The sequence below is a fragment of the Notamacropus eugenii genome, chromosome 1 (assembly GCF_028372415.1).
Source record: "Notamacropus eugenii isolate mMacEug1 chromosome 1, mMacEug1.pri_v2, whole genome shotgun sequence".
Taxonomy (NCBI): domain Eukaryota; kingdom Metazoa; phylum Chordata; class Mammalia; order Diprotodontia; family Macropodidae; genus Notamacropus; species Notamacropus eugenii.
Genome location: NC_092872.1, coordinates 717,462,819 through 717,472,848, shown reverse-complemented (window position 1 = coordinate 717,472,848; position 10,030 = coordinate 717,462,819).

Genomic DNA, 10,030 nt, shown 5'->3' with positions numbered 1-10,030 from the left:
TATAAGACTTTCCCCTTCTCCCACGTTTTATGCCTAAAAACTGCCCAAATCATCCCTGCAATTTGTTGAGTTACAGGCATCTGTCCTGGGGAACACTATAAAGAGAAGGTGACCCAAAGTGTGAGACTGACCTCAGAGAAAGAAAATAGGGCCAGAGTTCCTACTCACTTGGGTGCACCATTCCACAGTCAGGAACTGAGATGAGAGTCTTCCCTTGAAGGACCATGTGTTGATACAAGTCACAAATTTCCAGCAGGTAAGGTCTCTCTCACACTTTCAAATAAAAATTGTTACAATGCAAATGTCACCGACTGGTGAAGTTTAGAGTTGAGTTAATGGGTTGATTTCCAGGTGCCAATTCTCTGTCAGCACATGAAGAAGGATGGATTAGTGTTGATGGAATACAGTCCCAAGAGAATCTACACATGCCCACTTCTCTCTATATATAAATCCCTCCTGTTATGATCGAAGAGTTGTGACTGTGCATGAGAGAACTGCAGAATTTCAGAAATGGAAGGGAACTTAGACTCCATCCTGATTCAATCCACCCCAAACACTGAGTACATCTAGCAAATAGCCATTCATTAAAAACAAACAAACTTTTGATGATGAGGGACCCACCATACCAGGAGACAGCCCAGTTTCACTTGGGGACATCTCTATTTGTTGGAAGATTTTTCCTGACATTGATTCTAAATTTGCCTCTTTGTAAACCACACCCTTTATGCTTCATTTTTTGACAAGAAAGGTCTAATCCCTCTCCCCAGGTTGGCCTTTAAAGACGTAAAGACAGTTGTTTGACCACTGAGTCTTCTTTTCTCCATGGTAAATGTGCCTTATTTCTGTAAATCAGCCTCACGTGGGATGGACTTGAAGCCTGTCCCTCATTCAGCTGCTTGCCTCTCCCTACTTCCAGCTTCTCTCAATATCCTCCCTTATATCTCAGAAGGAACACAACCTTCGAGGTGTGAGGACAGTCATAATCACCTTCTTGCTGGAAGCTGTGATTAGTTCTCTTAAGCATCGCCATGTCACATCAGAAGTGTGTATGTGTGTGTCTGTGTGGGTGTGATTGCTTGTCATTATCTCACTGTTGTCAATATCAAGACATTGAATTGGGTCTCCCTTCTCTGAGTACTCTCCAGTTTATTAAAGTCCTTACTGGGTGAAAGGCTCAGGTCTTTTTCAGATAAACTGCTACCAAACACCACAATCTAGTACTTTTTAAGTCCATTTTTTAAACCTAATTTTAAGACTTCATTTGTCCCTATTATATTGATTATTATCAGCATGAGAGCAGTCTTCTAGCCTGCCAGAATCTATTTGAAACCTGATTTCATATTTCTTCCTATTGACTATCCCCCCTAGTTCTGCTACCATGTGAAAGTTTGAGAAGCATCCCATTTGTCATTGATACACATGTTAAACGTCCCAGGATTCAGAACAGATTCTTGGGGCACTCCACTAGAGAGCTCCTTCCATCCACTTTTTTTTTTAATTTTGGATTTGTTGTTACCCAAGTCATGTCTGACTCTTCAGGACCCTATGTGAGGTTTTCTTGGCAAAGATACTGGAGTGGTTTGCCATTTGTTTTCCAGCTCATTTCACAGAGGAGAAACTGAGCCAAATGGGGTTAACATTCTTGTCTAGGGTCACATATCTGGTAAATGGTTGGATTTGAATTCAGGTCTTCCTGACTTCAGAGCTGAGCCTCTATCCAGCTATCCATTAATGAATCCAACCAATCCTGAATACATCTGAATTCTACTTGTCCCATATTATGGCCAGAATCTATCTTTCCTCACAGGAATAGCATGAGATCCTTTACTGCTTTGACAAATTCAGCAGAATTTTATCTGTGGCATCTCACTGATCTTCCCTCCAGTTAATCCATCAGACAACGAAATAAATTTAGAAAAATATGACTTATCTTCCTTATAGCCATGCTAATAATCTGTGATCAATGCCTCTTTCTCTAGTTGTTCCTCAAGTATCACTTGAATGGTTTTTTTTACAATTTTGTAGAAATTCAAGACAAATTGACTGGCCTATAGTTGGCAGAGCAGATCCTATTCCTTTCTTGTTGAGGGAAATTAGGATACTTGCCTTTCTCCAGGCCTCAAGCACCATGGCTATTCCCCAGGATCTTTCTGATGTCCCTGACAGTGCCTTCCCCACCTCTGCCAAGAAGTAGCTCACTTGGACCAGGACACATGAATTCAAGAGTTACCCCCTTAATATCTCTTTGCTTGTCTGTGGTCTCCATTCTCAATTACCATTACCATAGAAATGGACAATTGGACCCATCATGTCTCCATTCATGGAGGGCTTAGTGTCAGCAGGGCACTGCATGAGCCTAGGTCAAGCTTCCTCTTACCCCACTCAGGGAATGCAGACAAGCATGCATGGGGAGGGGAGCAAGCACAGCCATGTCTCACCTTTCTCTTGTGATTGTTTTGGTAAACCAGAAAAATAGTGAAAGCAGAAAAATGAAAATCTAGGCACTGTGTCATTTAGAGGCTAAAAGGGGCATGCTGTCCTGCAATCAAAGAATCAACAGGCAATTCTACTATATGGTAGGCCCAATGCCTGCCCACAAACATCTTAAATTCTAACAGAGGAGATAATATGGACACATACAGACAGTTCTTTTTATGTCAGTGTGTTGTTCAGCAACAATGTGAATGTACCTCAGACTTGGGGAAGGGAGGGATGAGGAAGAAAGGGGGCTGTGAAGGGGTTGCCTCCTGGGGAGGGAAAGGGACAGCAGTTCAAGGACAGGGACAGAGAAGGAAGAACAAAAGGAGGAGCAGGAGGCATGGGGGCCAGAACCTAGAGGAAGAACAGGGTAAGGGGCTGGGAGACATGTAGGGGTCTGTCCTTTGCAGAGTTGAGGGTAGTCTAGACTTCAGCTAATGGTGAATTTCATAGAACTGCAGGTTTGGAAGGTTCCTCAAATGTCAACTGGGATCACAGCTTCATTCTTGGGAATCAAAATAAGACTATGATCCCAAAGGACCCAGACTTGCTGTTAAGTGTCCTGAACTTTCCCTTTATAAGGGCTTTTGAGGACTATAAGAAATATGTATAATGAAAATCCAGTTAATCTAAGAAGACTTGGTTTCTTTGACTGATGTCCCAGAAACTGGCCAACCTGAAGCTAGGGACTTGGGGAAGGTGGTTTGAGATGTACAGAAGTAAGACTGGGTCAACATGTCTCCATTTCCTGGACCCTATTTCCACACTGTGTACTGGTGGTCCTCCACTTTCCCCAAGCACCAAGCAAAGGAAGGTACACTGTTTTGCTTATCCCCCTGAAGCAGTAGAAGAATCAGGCTAGGAGAAGATGGACATTCAAGAACCAGTGCAATGTCCAGGAAGAGGTCAAAGTGAATAGAACCTTGTTAGTGCTAATATCCTGGAGACCTGTCAGTCAGAGAAATGTGAATATACAAGCAATCTCATACCCCTAAGAAACTATGCCCAAAACACATGAGAACTGAAGGCTAAAACTGGAACCAAAGGTGAAAACATTGGGGAATCACCAAGTAGATCTTGAATGTTGAGAATGAGAAGATGGCATGATGAAAGTGGCATAATGGATGGAGCACTGGACTTAAGGTCAGGTTCAAATACATCCCATTCAATTTTACAAATGGAAGGTACCAGTGACTCTGTGAAGGCTTAAGGTTTGGTTCAAACCTAAGTCAAAGTAGACTAAGTCTCTCTCTTCATCTCTCTCCCTTTTTCCCTCTCCCTCTCTGTGTGCCCTCTCTCTTACCTTCCTTTTTTCCTGCTCGCTTTCACCATATCTCTCTGTCATTCTCTGTCTCTCTGGCTCTCTCTCTCTCTGTGCCTATCTCTCTGCCTCTTCTTCAGTCTTTGTCTCACTGTCTCTCTTGCTCTCTATGTGTCTCTGTGTCTCTCTCTGTCTCTTTCTCTCTCCTCTCCTCTTCCATTTTCTGGAGACCTGGCTCTGTCCAAAAGATACTACATCCCTGGTTAGAGAAGAAATGGCAAACAACTCTAGGATATTTGCCAAGAAAATCCCAAATGGGGTCATGAAGTGTCAGACACAAACAATAGCAACAAATTAGAGAGTTATGATTGTTATTATGAAGTGTTACCTCTCTTTCTTTATATGAGAAGTCAGTTTGAAGAAAATGTTGACAGTGATAACTTAACAGAACCTGAAGAGACTGTTTTCCTATCATGGTTAGAAAGAAGCTGAGGAAGATAGAAATTCTCTCTTGGTGTCTTAACATTTATTTTATGGAACAGGTGAAGAGAATTCTTGAGTGGAGACTTTGCTTGCGATCTTGAGTAAAATGAATGATGGAACTCTTGTTTCCAGAAGGTAAGGAAAAGTGTTCTGCATCATAATCATGATCTGAGGTCACTCTGGCTACGTGTTTGCCCTTCTGCTGTTTAGTACTGAGTCAATCCTAGCAAATAAGGGTGTTTAATTTGAGAAATAAAAGCAAGTTTTCCTTTAAAAACTGGGGTGGGATTCTGAACTAATTGACTAATTAGTCAGAGATCTTTCAGCTTGCTAATTAATAAGGAAATACCCAAAACTGAATTGTCCTACAGTTCAGGATGATAAAAATGAACAAGCCCACAGGTCGTGTAGCAGACCAAGAAATGACCAGCAAGTGAGGTTTGTTGACACTTGCTCTACTAGGGATTCATTAGGTGCTAAATTTTTGTCACTTGCCCTGATTATTGTATTTTCTACCATTTCCTTGAATACTATATAACAAATGGTAGTCTAGGACAAAATTAATAACAATAATAGTTGCTGTAATTCAACCGTTCTGTATAGTAGGGTTTTGCTAAGAAGTGAGGTGTGTTTAATAAACCAAAAGTTTGTTTTGTCAAAAAGAATAGTGTTTTATCAGTTTAAGAAATGTTTTGTGCTTGCTTGGAGGAATAAATTCTCATGATTTCCATCTAGTGGCCAGATGCAGCTAGTGTCCAATGAAATTCAATCTGCTCTAATTCCCAGATCCAAAGATTCATGTGTTGGGCAGATCATTGTATGGGTAATGGTGCACTGCAGAAACATGATGCCCAGGAGGAATCATAGGGCTAGCCTTGGAAACCCAAACTTTTGAAATGTCATAATACTCAATCACAACAACCCTCAGTATCTGGTTATAACACCAAAATAGCTAAGATCAATACCTAGAAAGGATCAGAGAATCATAGATTCAGAGCAGTAAGGCACATTAGAAGCCATCTAATAGAGGTCCCTTCATTTTGGGGATGAGGAACACAAGACACAGAGAGCTTCTATGATTTGCCCAAGATCACACAAATAATAAGTTGCTGAGGGGATATGTTTAAATGACGAACCCAGACTCTAACTTCAACATTGTGTTCGCTACACATCTCTCTCTCCTTCCACGGTCACCTAGCACAAGTCTTCGTGTTACAGAAGGGGCAAATGAGGGCCAGGGCCATGATAAAACTTGCTTGGTCCCCATTTCTCTCTTCCTCCTTAAGATTTGATGTGACTTTCCTCCCCAAAGTATTTGAAACCTCAAATCAGTCAGTGAGTTAGAGTGGAGTCTACAGCAAACATGTGAAGACTTCCCCTGGCTTGATGGGCAAATGAGAACAATTTGTTCTAATGACCATGAAGGCACTGGAGAGCTTAGAGCTTGCTCAAATATCAAAGATGCCAAAATAATCCAGAGCATCATCTGACTGTCATTGGACTTTGATGACTCTAGTAGACAGTGAGGCTGACTCCTTTATGCAACTCTGCCTCAGTTAAATCCAGTTCATGAGCAAGTCAAGATATCACTCCTTGATGTCATTGGTCCTCTTCAAAACAAAGAATGAACTCTTGAAGTCACTGACATATAAAAATCAGACATAAATTAAGACAAAACCTCAACCAAATTATAAATCGGTGGAAACAGAAGATCCCATTTCAGGGTCATATCTATTCATGTCATTGAAGGAATGTGGAACCAAAGGCTGAATGGAGAGAGTTGGTTCGTGGTTCTTCTCTTTCTGCCTAAAATCCCCCCTCAAAGGATTCCAGGACTCTGCCTAAAACATATTTGCCTCACACACACAGTTCTTTGAAGTGGGTGGCAATGTATTCAATTCACTCAACAATTATTTATTAAGTCCTGATACTGAGATTGGGGGTGGAAATAGATGGATAACAATAAATTGTCCCAAAGTTTACTAGAAGAAAACAAGTCATATAAAAAGAAAGAATATTTAGAAAGTGCAAAATAATTTCTACCATGATTAACATAAAATTAACACATTTCTTTAGACTTGCTGACATTCAGTAATTTGGAAAATACCCTTTCCTTGTGAGTACTTACATTTTGAAAAAAAACACTAAACTTGTCATTATAGGGCTTGTAACCTTCCTGCCTATGCTGTTGCTTATGAAAAGCCCTTTCCCACAAAGACTGAGCAAGCATAATCCAGACAATGATCTCTGCTGGCAATCTTTCATCCACCCCTGCTTCCCCAAAGTCTCATTCCTACCCATCCTTCCATGCCCAATGATGAAGATAAGGGGAGCAGAGAGAGCACAACCCCTGCAGTCAGAGGGCCCAGGGACAATGCCTCTCTCTGATGCTCACTACTTGGGAGACCTTGAGCAAGTGAAGTAGTTTTTTGGGCCTCAGTTTCTTCATCAGTAAAATGGGAGTGTAGGATGGTGCACCAGATGACTCTAAGGCCCCTTCCAGATCTAATTCCATGCTCCCATCATTCCACCTGGGTTCTATTTTCATTTCTCCATGGAACAGTTGCATCAAGATGTACTTTCTTCTCCTTTCTGTCTTCCCCTGACATGTTTTCAAGGGACAACTCTTTTTTCCCTTAAAATGTTCTAAGTTCTTCATTAAGAATAAAAGTTTATAAAGCACCATGTACCACCACAGACCTACCTGCCCTGCAGGAACTCCAAGTTGATTCGTTCTCCACCCCATCCCACAGCCAGAGAAAAAACAGTAGTCCCTGCTCATCAAGTCTAATATCCCATCTCAGGGTCTTACCCTGATTACAGCATTATAAATGCATCACCTTGTACTTGACCCTCCTCCCTCCATGCAGGGTGTGCCCAAATGAAGCTGTCAGGTATGTCTCTGCCTAGGACACCAGCACCCGCCAGGATACCACCCCAACTATGTCATGGCTTTCAAAATGAGTTTATGAAGAGTTTACTGTGTCAGACACTGCCAATGTGCTAGGGAGACAAAAGACCGAAAGGGACATATCTTTACTTTCAGGTAAGTTACACTGCATCAGGGGACACATGGTGGCCTGTAAGTATATAGAAAATATATTGAAGAAGCCCCTACAAGGCAGCAGGAGGAGGAGGGAAATGGTTCTGGGAGCAGGGCTTCTCAGTCTGGGGACACTAAACTTGTTTTTCTTTTTTAATATTTTGATAATGATATTTCAGTGTAATTGCTCTCCTTTGTAATTTTTGTACGTTACCATTTTTCATGAAATTTTAGGCATTTCTTAATTCTCATATCTTCTCTTTATTAATGGTTTCTTATCTATATCTATCCTCTATGTAGATTGCTTTATATGCATTTGTTCGCTTCTTGTTTCCCTTATTAGAATATAACCTCCCAGAGGGCAGGAACTGTCTCTTGACTCTCTTTGCATCCTCAGAGCTAGCATGGGGCCTGACACATGGTAGGTGCTTAATATATGTCTATTGCCTGATTGATTAATTACGTCTTTTGCATTTAAAAGCATGACTGTGAGGAATTCACAGACTTTGCCAGACTGCCACACGGTCATGACACAGACAAAAATTGTTTGTGCTGGAGAATCACATGGGAGGTGATGCTTCACCTGAACTTTAAAGGAAACCAGGAGTTCTGAGAGGCAGAGATCCTAGAAAAAAAATAGTTGGCTAGGAGATAGAAGGGATGTGTCGTTGGAGTCCACAAAGACTTCCTGAAATTTGGAGCCATCAAGGTTTTCAAATAGAAGCTGAATAACCAATTCTCAGTGGTGTTGTAGTGGGAATTCTTTTGGGATATGGATTAAATAACCACCAAAGACTTTGCAATTGTCTCATTAGGATTACGTGAACTCTAATTCTACAAACGGAAGGTATTGGTGTCTCTCTGAAGGTTTAAGTTTTGGTATGACCTAGGTCAAAGTAGACAAGTCTCTCTCTTTATCTTCCTCTCTTCCCTCTCCCTCCCTCTGTCCCATCCCTCTCACACTCCCTTCTTCTCCTTACCCCTCCCTTTCTCTCTCTCTGTCTCTCTCTCTCTCTCTCTTCCACTGTCTCTCTCTTTCACTCTCTTTCTCTCTGTCTCTCTGTCACTCACTCTGCCCCTGTCTCTCTCTGTCCCCTCTCTTCCTCTTTTTCTCTCTTTACCTTCTTTTCCTTCCTCCCTCCCTCTCTCTCTCTTACTCTCTCTTTCTCTGTTCCCTCTTCCCAAACTATGCAGCCCTGTTTGCCCATGTACCTGTAAATGAGAATCAACGATGGCTCCTGCCACAGCCCACTGTCCCTGATGTTCACTTCCTTTAAGCTCCCTAAAAGAAAAGACTATTGCAATGTTGTCTTTCTCCCAGCAACTAGAACAGGCCCTTGCACAAAGCAGTTGGTTAATAAATGCTTGTTTTCCTTGAAACATTGTAGATCACAGTCCCCCTTCACTGGAGTAAGGGAACTTTCTGAGAAGATAATGAACCTTTGTGTTGGCTCTCTCACAACTATGGCAGGCTGAAAGGGGAGGAAACATATTTCAACCTACAAGAGCATTTTGGCCAGGAGAGGGTTGGGGCTGAGGAATGTTTGGAATGTTGGATTCTATGGTACATCTATATACTGCTTCTTATGTTTTACTAATCCAATTAAACCATTGTTTACCTATGTACTTAAGTTCAAAGTGACTGTTAACCACCCTGATCCCTGGATCTACCAATTTGAGATGCAAGGGATAGAGATATGTCTCAGTGCCTGAAAAGTGATGATTGAGGGGTAATTCCTAGACAGACCCCAGGAGGGAAGAGTAGGGAAGAGTGCTGTGCAATTGACAGCCTGCCTAGAGTAGGTATCCCTTTGGTCAGCTTGCACAGTCAGGTGTAATTGTGGATAGAGTACTGGGCATTCAGTCAGGAAGACCTAAATTCAAATCTGGCCTCAAACATTCACTAGCTGTGGGATCCAGGGCAACTTGTCTAACATCTGTTTGCTTTAATTCTCTGAGGAAGGAAATGAAAAACTAGTCCAGTATCTATGCCAAGAAATTCTCAGACAGATTCATTAAGAGTCAGAAACAACTAAACAACATTTATAGCAGTGACATAATTTTGCACAAGGAACTAAATATCTCTTATACATCTGCATTTCCATTTATTTCTACACATGGCTTCACAGAGATGGCAGATGGTGAAATATTAGTTCTCCCATCCAGGTAACAAAAGGAACTGACATCTACGAAGACATTGGCTCAGGACTAATGATTGCTCTGATTATGACACTAGGATAGAAATGTTGATGTGAGCTGGGTGCCTCACCAATACCTTCTTGTCTTCAGATTCTGCACAATTTTTCACAATATGTTGAATTGCGTTTCAAACCACTCACAACTCAGGGACACAGAGAAGAACTGGGGTAGAGATGGGGGAATTAGGAGTTGGCAGGTCTGTATTTTTGTACTATATCTTTCACAACAAACTGTGTGAGCTAAGGGGAGACACAATATCCTTGCATCTTCATCTTCAGAGGGAGAGGTCCATCCAAGTTCCCTCTGTCTTTGAGGCTCAAAAGTGATCACTCCACGTATTTCCTATGAACCACTGCCAATATTTATTCAGCCTTAGGATAATAGGTCCCTGGGTGAGAGATGGAAAGAACCTCACAGTCCAATCCTCTCATTTGACAGGTCAGGAGACTGAGGCCTGGGGAAGTTGAGTGACTGGACCACAGTCACACATGTAACAAGAGGTACAGTTAGAATTTGAATCCATGTTGTCTGCATCTCATTCAGTGCCATTGTCAACTATACTCTGC